The sequence below is a fragment of the Marmota flaviventris genome, chromosome 12, assembly GCF_047511675.1.
Source record: "Marmota flaviventris isolate mMarFla1 chromosome 12, mMarFla1.hap1, whole genome shotgun sequence".
Classification (NCBI taxonomy): domain Eukaryota; kingdom Metazoa; phylum Chordata; class Mammalia; order Rodentia; family Sciuridae; genus Marmota; species Marmota flaviventris.
In genome coordinates this window covers 39,397,043-39,409,763 of record NC_092509.1, presented here as the reverse complement: position 1 = coordinate 39,409,763, position 12,721 = coordinate 39,397,043, and positions in this window count along the sequence as shown.

Here is a 12,721-nt window from a genome sequence, read left to right as displayed (position 1 = left end):
TTAGTTTCACAGCATAAAAATCCCATTTTTCACCTATTCATTCTTCCCTCCCCAAAATCCATGCAACCATTGATCTTTTTTTGACTCCATAGTTTTAACTTTTCAAATATATTTAGTGTCAATTATACAGCATGTAGTCTTTTCATAAATATATTTTTACTTTGTAACAACATTTAATATTTCTTTCTGCCTTTTCATGGCTTGATAGCTCTTTTTTTTCCTTGTACTCAATAACATTCCATTGTTTGGATACAACACATATCTATCTACTTTAAGGGGTATTTTGGTTGTTTCTAAGTTCTGAAAATTATGAAAAAGTTATTTGAAACATCTAAATACAGGAGTTTTGTGATCACATGAGTTTTCAACTCTTTTGGATTAATACCAAGGAGCACAATTGCTGGATCAACTGGTGTACGTATGTTCAGTTGTATAAAAAACTGTCCAGGTGTCTTCATGGTTGTATCATTTTGCATTCCCATCAGCAATACTTGAGGATTTCTGTTGCTCATGTTGTCACTGGAATTTGGTATTGGTAGTAGTGTTTTGGATTTTAGTCATTCTAATATATGTTGTAGTGGTATTTCTTCTTGTTCTTAATTAGCAGTTTCCATGATGATATCTGATGTTGAGCATCTTTCATGAGGTTATTTGACATCTGAATAAGTTTTTTGATGAGATATATATTCTGATATTTCTGTCCATTTACTAATTGTGGTTTTCATTTTTGTTGAATTTCAAAATTAAAAAAAAAATGAATGTCCTTTTTTTCAAATCCATCTAAGAGTGAATGAAATCTGTTTTAGATGGTCTCAGGACTATAGAATAAAACATCTATTTTTCCCAAGATATCTGCCTACTTGAGCCAACTCCCCCCCACATCCTAGTAGTTTTGTTACCATGAAGAACCTTGAATAATCCTGAATAACACTGTAGATTTAGTTTAAAAGAATGTTATAGAGAAACAGAATCTTGAGGATGAGTTTTATGAATGTATTATAGGATTTCTAGAATCAGTTCTCTAATATAATTAGTTTTAAAAGCATTAATGATTATTTATAGTAGTAATGGAGAACAGTGTGGTTCATAGAATGATGTGGCAATAAAGACACCTAAAATATCTCTTTTGAATACTTCTCATCAAATAATTATAAGAGGCAAAGCTCTAGGTGACCATGTACCTTATACCTTGGAATATTTTTGTCAAACTAGTGTGTATAATAAGACCAAATGATTATTTGAAATTGTATTGGATAGAGTAGATAGAGAAAATGATTCACTCAGGGATTTGAATTCCCAGCTTGAGCATGACATTAATTGTGTGAAAATATTTATGTCTGTTCTCAGGAAAACCCTTGTCTCCTGTAGCCAGATAGATGAGATTGCTGAAAATCAGACCAATTAATACGAGTAGTTAAAATACTATGAAAATTGAATGACCAATCTTGCAGGGCATCTGTGATTAAATGAAAACACTGGTTGGAAGGAAATGGAATTCTAAAATCAGAATTGGGACAAATGAAAGAATCTTTCTGAAGCTGAAGACATTGAATACCGAAATTAATATTCTTTGCCAATAGAAGTAGCTTTCCAACCTCATCTCAGAATATAACTTCTGTTTTGCCTTTAAAAAATCTAAATTTCTTCCCTGAGGTTCTTGCTTTGCCATACTCTACTGATTATCTTTTGGAACCACCTCCATCAGACTTTTCACTTCTAGATCTATAAATACTGAAATCCAGTTGGACTCCATAAATAAGGAATAACATATGACTTCTGAAAGGGCATGATAAACTCCTAAAGAGTCACACTTTGTTGTTGTTGTTTTCCAATGTGTATGGAGAACAATCTGAGAAGTGTGCAGAAATGAATATTTAAGAGGGTGGAACAGTGGTAGAAAAAAAATAAAGCTGAATCAGACTGAGTTTATTGATATGAATCCATTAGTCAGAGATTCTAGAATAAATGTAGCTACTAAGAAATCTTATAAAGGGCTCTAATTATTTAATTAGTTGAAGCATGGATACAATTTTGCTGTTTAAATGAAGTTGAAATACTAGAATTACCTCCGTATACTCTAAAGGAAGAGATTCCAAAGCCTAGAGAGACTTGAAGATTATAGTGTTTCTGTTATTTAAAGTATACTTATCCAACCTGTAATGGTACAGGGGAAATACATTTCACTGTAACTAGGGAAATAAATTTGCCTGGAGAATCCCAGTACCCCTGAATAGCTCTGTTATTAGAGCAAAAGGCCAGAACTTACAATGGCAAATTTTCCCATTAAATTGGAAAACCTAAACAAATTAAATAGGGTTAATTGGATCTTGGGGTTGCAGAGACTAAGTGGTGGCCCCCAACAAACAAACATAGGGTAAGTGTGGTCACTATAGTGGATGGCACAGTCAAATCAGCTATCAGAATAATGTGACTGGCAGAGACAGATGCCATTGGATAATTTTTTATGGTGTTCCTAGAAATGAAATAAAGGAAAATCTACTGGATTCTAATTTAATCTGCATAAATAGAAGAAATTTAGGTCAATTGAACAAAATTGATAAATCATGGTAAGGGTCATGGTTCTTTAATCAGTTTTGAGACTTGAGCGAGTTTATGCACTTTAAGTGGAAAATGAGAGCCTAAGTCTTCTTGAGGAATGACCCCGATATCTTGGCAAATGTTCTTATTGTTTGACTGGGATGGTGGCTCAGCAGCAGAGTGCTTATCTGGCATGCATGAGGCACTGGGTTCGATCCTCAGCACCACATAAAAACAAAACAAATAAAGGCATTCTGTCCACCTACAACTACCAAATGTTAACAAAGAGTGTTTTAAAAAAGTTCTTATTGTTAATATTTCTTTCAGCCTTCCTCAATGGGAACTACAGTCTTTATTTTTTTAATACCTTTACTTTATTTATTTTTATGTGGTATGGACAATTGAACCCAGTGCCTTGCACCTGCTAGGCGAGCGCTCTACCGCTGAGCCACAACCCAGCTCAGAGACCTACTGTCTGTATCAGGGTACCTGTGCATTAGGGAAAAGAAAATACTCAGACATTCAGAGACTACTGGATGCAGGTTCTGACCTGACATTAACTCCTTGAATGGTACATTATTCTGAGTGGGGGCTAATGGTGTTCAGGCAAAGAAATATAATTTTAGCTCAGATACAACTCACAATAGGTTCACTGGGTTTTCAAACCCACCTTTCTTTCTTTCTTTCTTTCTTTCTTTCTTTCTTTCTTTCTTTCTTTCTTTCTTTCTTTCTTCTTTCGCCTCAATTCTAATTGGAAAAGGTTTATTCAGCAACTGGCAGAATCACTACATTGGTTTCCTGACTAAGGAAGTGAGGGATATGATGGTGAAAAAAGCTAAATGGAAGTCATTAGAATTGTCATTACCTGCAAAAATAGTAAACCAAAAGTAATACCACATTTATAGAGTGATAACACAGATTAGTGACACAGGTTAGGACTTGGTGGATGCAGGGTGTTGAACACCTAAGTAATTAGCCTACTTACCCTGTATAGAAAAGAGGTAGATTTTGGAGACAATGACAGTATATTATGGTAAAGTGAAACAGGAAGTGACTACAGGTGTAGCTGCTGTACAGGTGAAGTTACACTGTTTGAGCTAATTGACATATCCCTTGGTGACTGGTATGCAGCTATGGACCTGGCATATCCATTTATCTCAATCATTGTTATAAAGTTCAACAGAAGTAGTTTGCTTCTTACTTTCATCCTCCTAGGTCAATGGGACAACTCTCTAGCCCTATGTCATCATTTAGTTTACAAGGATCTAAATTATCTTTCCTTTTGACCAGATATAACACAGTTCTATTGCATTGATAATATTATATTTATTGGATCTAGGGAGCAAAAAATGATAACTACTAGACTTAACAGAAAAAGATTTATGTATTTCTGTTCCTCAGTCAATTGCTCACAGGAAACTCTCCACATTAGGCCACATGCATAGAGTGAGAGAGAGAAATTAATGACCCTACAATCAGTTGATTGAAAAGAAGACAGAAATTCAGGAGCTTTTTTCTGTGGTGAAATTTATAAGGGTCTAGTGTATATTGTGATAACCATTTCTATGTTGAAAGAATCTGTTATATCTAGCCCCTCCTAAACTAAAAGAGTGGCACAATGCCTAGTGTGTCTCTTTAAATTTTAGAAAAAAACAGCCTCTTTATTTTGATGTGCTACTCTGGACCTGTTAGTGAGTAACTCAAAAACTTGTAGTTTTGAGCACAGTGCAGAAAAATAGAAAACTCTACAATGGGTACTGACTGCTGTGCAAACTACTCTGCCACTTGGTCTACATGATTCAGCTAATTCAAGGGTGCTAAAAGTATCACTGGCAAATAGAGATGTTGTTTCAATTCTTTGGGGTTTCTATAGATGGATCACAGTTCAAAATCTTCAGAATTTACAGTAATACATTGTCATATTCTATAGTCAGTCTCCTTTAGAGAAATAGCTTTTCAAAGACACTTGATTAAAAACTCAATAAAAAGGATGCCTGGGAAAGAAGAATGTAGATAGAGCTCTCTGAACAGGCAAAAAACATGAAGGTATTTGTGTCCCATAGGAATGCTCATTAGAGGAGTGTTTAAAAATTAAGTGGATAAGATGACCCCTTTTGTGGTTACCAGTCAGTTTCTTTCCCAAGGGCACTTGTGTCACCATGTGATAGGCTTATCAACAAAGAGGGCATGGTGGCAGGGATGGAGGTTATGCAAGGGTTCAGCAATGTAAACTTCAGTTCACCAAGGACAGCCTAGCTAAAGCAACTGCTGAGTGATCTGTCAGTAGTTGAGACCGAAACGGAATCTCCAACATGACATCATTCCCCAGAGTGATCAGATCAGTCAGTTGCTTGATAGCAGGTCAATTACTTTTCACCTTAGAAAAAGCAATGGTTTGTTCTTACTTGAACATGCACTTTCTCTGGATATGGATTTGCCTTCTCTGGATGCTACCGTAATTTCAAAAGTACTACTCATGATTTTATAGAATGCTATAAATACCAACATGATATGCCATACATCAAAGATCTCACTTCACAGAAAATGAAATATGTTGGTGGCCCTTGCAGGTGGGACTCATCAGTTTTGCCATGTCTCTCACCATCCTGGTGAGAAGCAGGTAGTTTCATAAAAGCGTAGGCACTATTCTTTCTAAAATATAAAAATGGTTCTTGTGATAATTATTTTCAATCTTAGGGAAAAAAATAAGAAATTCAATGGAGACCATTTTCATTGCTCATATGTATGTGATTACAGGGCTTTGGATCTGCATTGTAAGACCTCTCTGAAATAGGTATCTCATATGACAACCAATTAGGTGGTGCTTGCCAGATGGACACTATGTTAGTCCAATTTCTATTGCTAAAAGAAAATATCCAAAAATACATTATAAATTCTGGTGGCTAGAGGATACAAAAAACATGACACTGGTGTTCTGCCTGTGTCATAGTATGGCTGATGGCATCATGATGAGAATATCTGCAAAAAGAAGAGATCATATGATGAGACAGGAAGCTAGAAAGTGAGATAGTGGCCAGGATTCCTCTTTTATAACAAGAGAACTACTCACTCCACAAGACCAGTATTAATCTCTTCTGTAGGTGATGACCCCAATAACATAAGTACTTTCCACTTGGCCTCACCATTTAAAGCTTCCACCACCTCTTAATATTGCCAAGTTGGGTATCAAGCTCCCTGAACACTTGAGAAAAAAATGCATCCAAACCATAACAAACATTAATTTTATTGAGGGAATCTAATAATATACAATTTTTATTGATGTCCTAGGGATAAGTAATTTATTTTTAAGATCAGAAATTAGAAAAATTAGTCTCTTCTATATAGTTCATTTTCTCCACTGCTTCCCTTTGTCCCTCCCTCTTTCTTATCCTTTTCTTGTTTATGATTAACTGAAGTTTTCATGAAACTTCACTATTAAGTCTAGTAGAAGGGAAAAATAAAATATTTGCTAGCTCACATTATAAATCTAATCTGATTATAAATCTTAAACTATTTTTAGGTCATTTCTTATATTTACTTTTTTTTCAGATTTCCATCTACTACCTTTCTTCCTATTAAATAGATACATCATTCAAAAAGAAATTGTGTTCTCCATTTGGAAAAGGTTACTTGGTATAGAATTCTTGTTTCCTGGCTGAATGTTGACTATGGAGATGAGATTGGCAGACTGTTAAGTATAGATTGCCCTGCAAGTGTCCAGTGATAAAAATCTGTGATTTCCTTCTGAACTTTGTAATGGCAAGTAGCCAGTATTGACTCCATTGATGAGGCAGACTTCCTACAGGTTTTCTGATGTGGTGGTGGTGGTTGGTTGTTTGGGGGTTTTGTTTTATTCTATTTTTAAGTAGCCTGTGCTTGCCCCTCAGGTGAAAGAGTCCTTTCAGGAACCTCACACTGTAAAGTCACTGTGACACTATCATGGTGACTTTGACAAGATACTTAGTCTTATTTTTAAGTTTGCACTCTGAATGTATGGCCAAACTTTTAAGACCCACTTATGCCACAAAGGATCTGGTAGTGGCTTGGTAGAATCAAAATCCTGCTTCTTTTCTGCCTACACATTGTACACTTGATTTTACCTTAGTGTTATTGACCTCCCAGGATATTTTCTGGCAGGAGGACAGCTGCAAAAGATTACAGGCAATCTTTTCCCAGAGCACTGAACAGAAACTGGAGAAGAATTAGTTCTGCTCCTACTATTACCCTTAGCTTATCTAACATATATTCCTTTTCTGGGACTTCAGACCAGTAATATATTACATGTTTTGATTTGCCTCCCTACTTTTATTCTTATATTCTCCTTTTAACTTAAAATTCTCTGAAGGAAATATTAATTAGTCTCAGACAGGATATTGGTAGAGAAAGATATGAGGCAAAATGATTTAAAATTATGTCAGATTTTGGTTTAAGTTATATTATTTTTTAGTAAAATATACAAAACCACTGTATTTTGCAAATATATCTATTAGTTATGGGTTGTCAGCATGTGTGTATATGTGTATGTGGGGTGGTGGTGATGATGATTTGCCTATTCTCTTTCAAAGACTGATGATGGAACTATAAGAGATCTATTTTTTAAAATAAGGAGGTATGTTAGAAAAAGGTTTCTAATTCTACCAGCATGTAATGAATTAAAATCAACAACTTTATGCATCTTATCCAGTAAATGGGTTTTCCCATGTAACTTTAACTCCAGGAGGCTAAATGCCAATGCCAATTGTTTGGACACTAATCCTAGGGAATTTCCTTTATTACTCACTTTGGTAATTGCATTTTCTTTTCTGCTGTGTTAGACCCATACAGCTTGAATACTCACTTTGTGAGAGTAACAGAATGTAACCAGTGTGATCAAAAGAGCACAGTTGGGTTAGCAATGTTGCATGGTATTATGCATTTAATTATTATTTGTAAGTCAGGCCCAGACCATGAGCTTTGATTATTTTATTTATTCAATGGAAAGTCTATACCAAAAAATGTCATATTTAGCCTAATGTTTTATTCTTTAACCTAGGTTTAGGTATTGGAGAGTAGCCCTATTCTCACATCTTAAATTAAATGAATGAAAGCCATTCATTTCATAATTCATTGAGATGAATACTTGCTACAGGAGAAAGAAAGAACACATATTTGGGAACTATATACCAAAGCAGAAAATGAGGCATTCACAGATGAATATGTGAGGAGGAGGGAAAGGAAGAAAAATGATAAGAATAGAGAAAATTCTTTCTGTAGACAGAAAGGGGTTGGAAATTAAAACAAAAAAACAGTTATAGAAGAAAAGATTTAAAGTTCAGTCCATGAATACATATTGTAAAACATAAGTAAGACTTTAGAATTTATGATTTTAAATTATTTTTACTACAAATATAATCATTTCAAATATACATCCCAGGCTCATATAGTAGGCAAGGAAAATATGCTTATATCCCTTAACAACTAACTCAAATTCAAAACAAAAAGCCAAAAGTTTGGAGCCCATCAAAATCTAAGTGCAAGATCAAATTCTTAACTAATTACGTGAGTCTAGTTTTAGTCTGTCTATTCTGAATTTAGACAAACCAAATCATATCTTGTAGTTTAATCTCTCCCAAACTGGGTGGAAAAAAACTCCACCCAGATTAAAGTAAAGTAAATTACCTCTGTGAAGATATTAAGAACATATTAATAATTGGTGTTTTTTACTACTGTCATGGTATGTTTTTGTCTGTTTTTAATTGAAGATATGATTATCATAATATTTACCCAGGAGCATATATTATAATAAGTATTTTACTAAAACACATTCTCATTAGTCTTTTCAATAGTATTGAGGGTCTAGGGATGTGGCTCTGTGGTAAAGTGCTTACCTAGTATGCATGAGGCCCTTGATTTGATCCCCAGCACCACCAAAAACCCAACTAACTCAACAATAACATGAAGTGGCTACTATTATTCCCACATTGTATCTGGAAATGCTGAAGTTTAGTTGGTTTGGGTAGAATTCCAAACACATATACTGAGTGATGAATCAGCATTTGTTCTGAATGCAAAAAGAGCTCATTCTATTTTTTTTTTATTTATTTATTTATTTATTTATTTATTTATTTTTTTATTGGTTGTTAAAAACATTATAAAGCTCTTGACATATCATATTTCATTCATTAGATTCAAGTTGGTTATGAACTCCCAATTTTACCCCAAATACAGATTGCAGAATCACATCAGTTACACACCCACGTTTTTACATATTGCCATACTAGTGACTGTTGCATTCTGCTACCTTTCCTATCCTCTACCATCCCCCCTCCCTCCCCTCCCATCTTCTCTCTCTACCCCATCCACTGTAATTCGTATCTCTCCTTGTTTATTTTCCCATTCCCCTCACAACCTCTTATATGTAATTTTGTATAACAATGAGGGTCTCCCTCCATTACCATGCAATTTCCCTTTTCTCTCCCTTTCCATCCCACCTCATCTATCTGTTTAATGTTAATCTTTTCTTCCTGCTCTTCCTCCCTGCTCTGTTCTTAGTTGCTCTCATTCTATTTTTTTAAAAAAATTTTTTTAGTTGTATATGGACTCAATGCCTTTATTTGTTTTTTCATGTGGTGCTAGGATTGAATGAAGTGCCTCACACTTGTGAGGCAAGTGCTCTACCACTGAGCTACAGCTCCAGCCCCTCGTTTTGCCTGTTAAACTTACTTTCTTATGTTATTTTCTCCATAGATAGGCAGTTCCAGTCAATAGAGAACTTACCATGGAAAAGATTAAAATTTTGTGAATTACATTAATGTGATGGCAATTTCAACTCATCTCCATGTTTTCAAATGAATCTTCCAAGGGTTTGAAAAGTTGTGATTTTTCTTTCACTATTCTATCCCAATGTCTATTGTTAAGATCTTCACTATTCTTCATTTAAATTTTTTGATTTTAAACTTTAGAACCAAAAAATGTATTGCTTTATCATAACCATATAAAGTAGGTTGATTTTTTTTGTGTGTGGGGGGAGATTGGGGTATTTAGAGATAAGAATAATATTAACATGTTAATTCTAAAAGAAATAGAACTAGTTTTCTCCATATAATTTTCCTGCCTTTCAGTTCTAGATCAAGGAAAATGGAAGTGCTTCCTTGATCTCTCTTTGTGTACATCAACTCTTTCTTACAACATCTGTAATAATTATTTACTTTACTCCATGGTAATCTTCCACATGTATCTCATTTATGACTTGAGATGATTTTCCAACATGAACTTGATTTACTCTGAGAAAATACAGATAGATGAGTGACATTAATCCTAGAAACATGCCTGACCTCAATTCATAAATCCTGTTTCATTTTAGTGAGAAATATAGCTGTTGATATTTGGGAATTTGGCCTAAGATCCTGACTTTTCACCCTATTTAATACTTCCAGATCAATAATTCTCAGTTCATTGCAAGAAAAGACCTTAAGAAACTGCACACATAAATAAGTGCCCAGGAATATCAGCGGGACAATAAAGCATGTTCAATATATACCTTCCAATATATACATAATTTGTCTTCAATTTAGATTTTTTATTTCATTCGTTTGTGTTGATAAACTACTTTTTCAAAGATTTTCTCTTTCATCTAATTCTCTGCTAAAATTTTCTGTCTTGTAAATATGTCAACCTTTTTAAATTTATTACCACATTTATATTTATTTTAAAATTCTTGTTGTAATCCAAACATCTGAGTAATCTCTGAGTCTGCTTCTATTGACTATTTTTTTCTCTTTTGGAAGAAGATTTCACTATGTCACCCAGGCTGGCCTCAAACTTGAGCTCAGCTGGGCCTCAGCTTCCCATGTAACTGGGATTACAGGTGCATGCCATTACTCCCAGCTTCTATTGACTATTTTCCTTCTAAATACAAGGCTCAATTTCTTGCTTTATGAGTGTCTACCTTTCCCCCGTCAATGCTGAGCCTTGTTTGTAAAAATAATTAATCTTTACATTAGGAAAAGGAAAGCCAACTTTTTTTTTTCTTTTTTCTGACCAACTAGTCCATGGGAGTCATCTGAAGTAATCCAATTGGTCATTAAGCTGACTCTAGGTTTTGTTGCAGTATTAATTATATTTCGTTTTCTAGTTACATATAATATGTAGTCTGTATATCCACAAATCTCCACTGGCAACTTTAAGCTTTCCAGCCCATACATTGCCTTCCCAAACCATGGGAAAGTCCTGTTGTGTCACTGGTTTAGTGTGTGGGAGCCTTTGTGGGTTACCTTTTCTCTTTGGTTCTGCCCAAGGTTTCTTTTATTCATTTGTTTATTTGTTCTTATTAGTTATACATGACAACAGAATGCATTTCAGTTCATAGTTCACAAATGGAGCACAATTTTTCATTTCTCTGATTTGTACACAAAGTAGAGACGCATCATTCATGTCTTCATACATGTACCTAGGGTAATGATGTCCATCTCATTCCACCATTCTTCCTACCCCCATTCCCCTACCCTTTTTCCCTATCCAAAGTTTCTCCATTTCTCACATTTACACCATCTCCCGGGCCCCCATTATGGATCAGCATCCACCTATCAGAGAAAACATTAGTCCTTTGGTTTTTTGGGATTGGCTTACTTTACTTAGCATGATATTCTCTAACTCCATCCATTTAGCTGCAAGTTTCATGATTTTATTCTCTTTAATGCTGAGCAACATTCCATTATTATGTACATGCACCACAGTTTCTTTATTCATTCATCAATTGAAGAATATCTAGGTTGGTTCTATTGTGAATTGTGTTGCTGTAAACATTGATGTGGTTGCATCACTGTAGTATGGTGTTTTTAAGTGTTTGGGGTATAAACCAAGAAGTGAGATAGCTGGGTCAAAAGATCGTTCCATTCCAATTTTTCTGAGGAATCTCCATACTGTTTCCATATTGGTTGTACCAATTTGCAGTCCCACCAGCAGTGTAAGAGTGTGTTTTTTCCCCCTGCAACCTCTCTAACATTTACTGTTGTTTGTATTCTTAATTGCTGCCATTCTGACTGGAATGAGATGAAATCCTAGAGTAGTTTTGATTTACATTTCTCTAATTGCTACAGATGTTAAACATTTTTTTCATATATTTGTTGATCAATTGTATACCTTCTTCTGAGAAGTTTCTTTCAGTTCCTGGACCCATTTATTGATTGGGTTATTTGTTTTTTTGATGTTAAGTTTTTTTGAGTTTTTTATATACCCTGGAGATTAGTGCTCTATCTGATGTGCATGTGGTAAAAATTTGTTCCCATTCTGTAGACTCTCCTCACCTCACTGATTGTTTGTTTTGCTGAGAAGAACTTTTTAGTTTGAATCCATCCCATTTATTGATTCTTGATTTTATTTCTTGTGCTTTAGGAGTCTTGTTAAAAGATGGGGCCTAATCCAATATGATGAAGATTTGGGCCTACTTTTTCTTCCATTAGATGCAGGGTCTCTGCTTTAATTCCTAGGTCCTTGATTTACTTTCAGTTGAGTTTTGTGCGTGGTGAAAGATAGGGGTTTAATTTCATTTTTTTAACACATGGATTTCCAGTTTTCTCAGCACCATTTGAAGAAGCTAATTTTTCTACAATATATGTTTTTGGTGCCTTTGTCTAGTATGAGAAAACCGTATTTACATGGGTTTGTGTCTATGCCCTGTTTTCTGTATTGTTGGTCTACAATTCTATTTTGGTGCCAGTACCATGCCGTTTTTGTTATTATTGCTTTGTAATATTATAGATTAAGTTCTGGTATTGTGATGCCACCTACTTCAATCTTCTTGCTAAGGATTGCTGTGGCTATTCTGGGTCTCTTGTTTTTCCACATGAATTTCATAATTGCTTTTTCTATTTCTGTGAGGAATGTCATTATGATTTTGATTGGAATTGCATTAAATCTGTATAATGCTTTTGGTAGTATGGTCATTTTGACAATATTAATTCTGCCTATCCAAGAACAAGAGAGATCTGTTCATATTCTAAGGTTTTCTTTAATTCCTTCCTTTAGCCTTCTGTAGTTTTCATTGTAGAGACCTTTCACTTTTGTTAATTTGAATCCCAAGTATATCATATTTTTTTTTGGGGGGGGAGGGGCTATTGTAAATGGTGTAGTTTTCTAATTTCTCTTTCAGAGGATTCATCACTGAGTTACAGAGATGCATTTGATTTATGGGTGTTGATTTTAT